Raw genomic sequence first — 6,513 nt, forward strand, 5'->3', positions numbered from 1 at the left:
ATTATCACCCCAGATAAAGGCAGTAGCTGGAGCTCTGGGAGCGATCTGAGCTGACAAATAAGCATCTCCACAAGTCCTACCACTCCCATGGCCTCCTTTGTCAGCCACCCAGCCTTCCAGTCCCTCTTTGTTCCTCTCTGAAAGCAGCCCCAGGGACAGGGACACCTCCTAAATAGCCGTGTGCAGAGCCAGGAAAAGAAGGACGAGGAGGCTGGAACCAGCTGGGCAGGGGCAGCTAGAGGCAGGGGCTGGACAGAAAGAGGTTCTCCAGGGCAGTGAGAGTTATTCTCACCCCCTGGAATTGGGGAGAGGGGACCCCAGCCTCAGCCTTGTCTTACTTACCTTCGTATATATCCCACTACTCAGCGCAGGGCTAGGCCCCCAGAAGACTCAGAATCTCTGGGATGAATGGCCAAAAAGCAGAGTAGGGAACATGGCTGGTTCTCCAGTAACCTGGATTCCAGCCTTGGGGGGCTGGGGGGACGGGGCCCCAGACCCTGTGTAATGAGGGGAAGGAGGGAAGAGATTCTCACCTAAGACAGCCATCAAAACTGGTGCTAGCCAGCTGTCGTGGCACACACCTGTAATCCCAGAGGCTCAAGAGGCTGAGGCAGGAGGATTGTGAGTTCAAAGCCAGCCTCAGCAACTTAGTGAGGCACTAAGCAACTCAGTGAGTTACTGTCTCTAAATAAAATATTTTAAAAAGCTGGAGGGGTGGGGCTGGAGCTCACAAATAGCACACTTGCCTGGCATGTGTGAGGCGCTAGGTTTTATTCTCAGCACTGCATATAAAGAAATAAAAATAAGGGTCTATCAACAACTTTAAAAAAAAAAAAGGCTGGGGATGTATCTCAGTGGTTAAATGCCCTTGGGTTCAATCCCCAGTACAAAAACCAAAAAAAAGAAAGAAAAGAAAAACTGGTGCTAAATAGTAGAGGATGCACTGCATAATTCAACAAGTATTTCTGGCACACCGACTGTGCCAGTAGCAACAGAAGTGTGAGCAACACAAAGTCCCTGCCCTGGTGACTGTGGCTCGTGATAGCTCCCCCACTCAAAGCACAAATGAGGGGGCTCTTTGGAGAGACTGCCTGAGGGAAGGAGCAGATAGAGGGCTGAGGCCCAGAGTGAAGGCTTAAAGGCAGACAGGAGGAAGGAGAGGCTCAGTGTTTGTCTGAGACCAGAGAAAAAAAGGCTGTAGAAATCATGCTCCGGGGCTGGACATGAGCCAGGCACAGTGGGTGGCACAGAGAGTGGGCTCCATGGGGCCCTGTTGCTGGGACTGGCATTTCTTTCTGAGAGAAGCAGATGAGAGGATGTGGCACTTCCCAGGGAACCAAGCCAGCCTGGGCGGCCCCTTGGCCCTCGCTGGGAGGCACGGAGCAGCCAGAGGAAGTGGGGCCCTTCTGACAGTTTCCTCCTGTGCAATCCTTCTTCCTGCTCCTCTCCACCCAGAAGCAGGCCTGACAGCCATGCCAAAATGCCGCTGGCATAAGCCCAGCACCCACACAGCCGGGCATGGGTTGTGGTTCCCTGGAGAGGCTAGGCTGGCCCTAGGCCTGGACCAGGGGAACCGCCACACTCCATTCCTGGGTCTCATCGTGAGGGAGAGGGGCCTGGGGGCTCTGACTTAGCCCCTGCCCTGCTTTGGGTGCACATCTCTTTCCTCTCTAGACCCACTGGGGCCTCCGAGTTCCTCTGTTTCCTCCTTTTGCAGGGGCACCTTACTCTCCTACTCTTTTCCCCTACTAAACTATTTGGTTATGACAGGAAGGCGTCAGAGTTCCCACAGACACTGAGCAGGAGCCCAAGGGGAAGGACACAGGCCTCTAGGAGCTGATTGGTAAAGGTCCACATGACACCCCAGATGGAGGAGCCATATCAACTGGGGCTCATCTGGAAGTGGCTGGGGTGGGGCTCCAGAGCCTGCCTCTGAGGTGGGATGTTCCCGTACCTGACTCCTCCACAGCCCACCCGGGGTCTGTCACTCCATAGCATCCCAGAGCTCGTGGTATACAAGTGCCCTATGTGAAAGGGCAGCCTTCTACTCATTCCAGAAAGAACTAGTCATCAGGGACCTACTGGGTGCCAAGCACTGTGTCAGGACACTGAGGAACAAACCCCACACCACCCTGTATACTCCCAGAGCTCGGCCAGGGAGACAGACATAAACACGTAAACAACCAACAATAAATAATTACAAATTGGGCTAAGTGCTCTGAAGACGGGAAAGTGCAATTAGCCTGTGCTCACCTCCCCCACCCCCCGGCCCTCCAGGCCTGCCCTCATTACAGAAGGCCCACACCCGCCCGACCTCCGCAGCAGGCTGCTTGGCTGAGGGCCCTGGTTCCCAGTGGAAACTGAGTACCTGGCATAGCCTGGGGGTTGATGACAGTCTGAGGAACACTTATGGCACCAAAATGGGGGAAAAAAAGAAGAAAAACAATGATCCTTCAGTATAACCTGATTTTATAGGCCCTGGAGGCCCAGAGAAGTCAAGCATTTGGCCCCAGACCACATAGCAGGTGAATGGCAGAGCCCCAGACCAGACACCAGGTCTCTTAACTCCAGGTCCAGAGCTCCTGCCACTGCCCCATGCTGTCTAGAATCAGGTCACAGCCTCCAGGAGTACACAGCCTCCTGGCCCATCTCAGAGGCCTTCTTTAGAGACTAGTGCTATCCAATAAAATCATATTGATGATGAAAATGCCCAGCCCTGACACATGGCACCACTTCACTGTCCACAAAGATGTGGCCTTTGGAGGTGGGGAGAGGAAGATAGGGAAGGGTACAGAGAGAAGGAAAGCAGAGAGGACCGGGGACGTAGAGAAGAAGGGCAGCAAATGCACAGGACTTCACTTGACATTCCAAGGAATCTTTTCTTCCCAAAAGCCACAGGGAGCCACTGCAGGGCTCTGGGAGTGTAGCATCCAAGGGCTCCTCCGAGCTCCACAGCACTTCCAACACTCCAATAATACTGGGTCTCGTCATTGTCACCACATCCCACACAGTTTCTCACCTCCCAGCTCATGATGCTACCTGAACCTGAAACACCTTTTTCCTCCCTGCCTGGACAACCCCTCTTCTTCCTCCAGGCCTGATGCCACTGTCCCCCTCCGGGAGGGGTCCCAGGCACTGTCCCTTAGGTCGGCGTCTTCTCCCTGTCTCCGGAGCACATGTGGCGGAATCCTCATCTCCCCATCTTGCTGCTAGTCTCCCCTTTCTGGGCCTCTTCCCTTCCCAAACTTCCATTCAACGCCCCAGTCTCCAGCTCCGGGGCCCTCATAAATTCTTATCATCACATAACCCAGTTACTCAAAGGCCCAAAGGCCCCATTCCCAGGATTTGGCCCCTGGGCAGGACGTCTCCTTCCTGCAGTTTCCTAATGGCCCTGCTCACAGGGAAGATCCAGAGAAAGGAGGCTGGGCATTTCCAGCTTCATCAGGGAGAGGGCACTGACCCAGCTAATAATCAAGGTGTGGATAATACACCTCGAGAGAGAATGAGAGATGGACAGGAACCTGGGCAGGCTCACCAGGAAAGCTTCCTGGAGAGGCCCTCCTTCCCATCCTGCACTAGTGTGAGGCTAAGATTTTTATCCCGCAGATGCCAAACTCTTTCCTGGCTCCTCTGCCCCAAGAATTGCATCCCGCCCAAGAGCCTGGGCCTGGCTGGCGTGTGCTCACTAGAACATTCATGCAGCAAATATGTCTCACTGTCCTGCGTTATGAGGCCCACGCTCCATGGGCCAGGCCTCCGGCCAAATGGGGAGCAGGGCAAAGAGGAGGCACTGAAACTATGACACAGGGATGCCATTCCACAGGGCCAGTCAGCTGGGCCATGGAGAGACAAATCCAAACACCTCTCTTTCCCCAGGGATGAGAGACAGAGGAGCCAGGACTCTAAGCTTCAGGAGACAAGAGAAAGTCAGTGCTAGACAACAGAAAATGCAAGAAGGAGAGGCAGAGGAGAAAGAGAGAGACGATCAGGAGAGAGACGATCAGAGGTCAGGAGGGAGCCATGGAGAAAAAGTGGGAGAAGGAGAAAAAATTGGAAAGCCCCTCTTGCTAGAGGAGCAAGCCCCAGAGGCTTCTGGGAGGGCAAGACTTCTCCAGGTCCCTTGCCTCTGAACAGCCCTTGACTCTCCTCTGTCCTCTCTCTCTGCCTCCTGAATGAGCAGAATTGTGAATTGCCACCACTTACAGAACAAGGTCAAAGGTATAAACTTGGGGGATGGAGAGTAGGATTCCTGTCCCTGAACCATGCAAGAACAAACCAGGACAGGCTACCAGAGTATCAGAAGGTATGAGATGCCTGCAGCCAGAATCCAGCTCCCCCAGGATTTCTGCTGAACCCCCAGGTGGTCAGGCTTCTTACAAAGGCCAGAAAAGGGTCATCTCAGATCCTCAGTGAGGATGGAGATCCCACGGACTATGGTAGAGGAACCCCCGGTCAGAGACAGTGGCCTAGATCAGATGAACCCCAAGTAGCAGAGGGAGGTGTGGGTGGAGATAGGGGAGGAAAGAGGGTACGGGATGAGCAAGGGAAGGGAGAAGGAGGCAGGGTTAGGCAGTTCCATGGAGTTTTGTTTGTTTGGGGATTTTCTGCTGCTGTTCCTGTTTGGCAGCCAGAGCTGTGACAGTTGAAGATCCCTCCTAAGGGATGGTAGGACATGCACAGCGGGAAAGAGATGTGGGGACCTACCTGCTGCTTCTTCTCTGTCCCATGTCCTCCATTCTTCCACAGAGATGAGGACACACACACACCCCCAGAAAAAGCCATATCATGCTTGGTCCCCAGAGACAAGTCCCAAAAGGCTAGCCTAAAAACTAGGGGTTTGGCAATGAACTGTGACTTCTCAATGCTCGGGAGCTGACTGAGGCCAATGGAAGTCAGAAAGAAATAGGAGATTTAAGCTGCACGGAGACACTTCTGAGAGCTAGGCATCCAGCTGAAGGAGAATTAGGCAGGGGACTACCCTGACTCAGGCTGAATGCTGAGGACAAGCCAACTCCCTTTTCTACCAGAACTTAGAAGCTAAGGTAAGGGAAAGAGCCCCTAATCCAGACATCTCTACATCCAAACCCATCACTGACAAAATGTGTGCCCTGGAACCAGGCACCTAACCCCACCCATCTTCTCCTTAGAAAATGGTGGCAGGGAGGGGTGATGAATTCAAGCATCTACCTCAAGTGGTGGTTGTAGTGAGGACCAAGAGAATATTTGGGACATGCCTGACATATCCACAGCTATTGTGGCCTTGGCAGAGCCCAGATGCCTTTACCTGCCCCCTCCTTCTCCCACGGAGCATGCAGGGGTGAGCAGGGGAGGGGAGATCAAGGTGCTATGTCTGACCACATGCCATTTTGATACCAGGCCAGGGTAAAGATGGTGGGAAGCTGGGATGATCCTGCAAGTGGCTGTTGAGTGGGGTAGGGCAGCAGGTGGCAGAAGTGGAGACAGATACTGTTGCAGATACCCAGTCACCCAGAAGTCCCTCACCAACCCACCCAGGAACAGAACCTGGGATCCAGGATCCGGATGAATCAGAGACTTGGTGCAGAGTCCCGAGTTTATGTGTCCTATTGAGCCACTTGTGGGAAAGAGGTCTGGATGGGGGGCAGAGGCCCAGGGTGGCAATGCAACTTGGCAAGCAAGAACCCCTCAGGACTTCTGATGGTCCCAGTCGGGGCACAGACCCCTCCATCTCTGACCATCTCCCAGAGACATGCCTCTCTCTGCTTAAGGGTGGTGTGTCAGGTCCAGGGAGGACACACAGAAACAGCTACCAAGCTACCAGGTCACCAGGCCATCAGGCCAGGAAGGAAGAGGCTAGACCAGAGAGCGGGCAATGTCCTGGAAGTGGATGCATGGGGAAGGCAGGAAAAGCACCAGCTGGGGAACCTTCTACTGTCCCACGGAGACTCCATGGGGTCAAATGTTTTCTTCTCATTCTCCTTCCTGTTGAATATGAAAGAGGCCAAAGGAGCCGGAGAAGTGAGGAAGAAGGAATGGGAAACTGGAGATGGAGGCAGCAGGGAAGTGTTCTCACAGCCCTGGGCCCCGATGCGGGCTGTCTCAGCTATGAGCACCCTGTACTGCGGCCACCCAGGGCTCTGCCTAGGATGACCTTCCCACAACCTGGCTTTTCATCCACAATTTACAAATGAGGACAAAATCAAGTAACTGGCCCAAGGTCCCAAGAGAAGTGAGCAGCCAAGATGTCTTGAACCCAGTCGAACTTTCCCAAAGCCAAGGACTCTGGCCTTGACTATCTCTTCCTCCAGCCCCGAGACAGAGGGGTACACTTAGCAGGTCCTCAGTAATGAGCGAAGACAGGAAGGAAGGGAGAAAGATAAACCAGAGAGGCTCTTTGGCAGCTAGAAAAAAATAATATAAATAATAAAGGTGCTGTTTTCTGATGCCAGGCTGGCATGGTGCCCAGGACAGCTGCCCTACACTAGGGAGCTCTGGAAGCAGGCTTGCCTCATCTTTTCCAGAAGTATGTGAGCC

This window comes from Ictidomys tridecemlineatus, chromosome 6 (assembly GCF_052094955.1).
Source record: "Ictidomys tridecemlineatus isolate mIctTri1 chromosome 6, mIctTri1.hap1, whole genome shotgun sequence".
NCBI lineage: Eukaryota > Metazoa > Chordata > Mammalia > Rodentia > Sciuridae > Ictidomys > Ictidomys tridecemlineatus.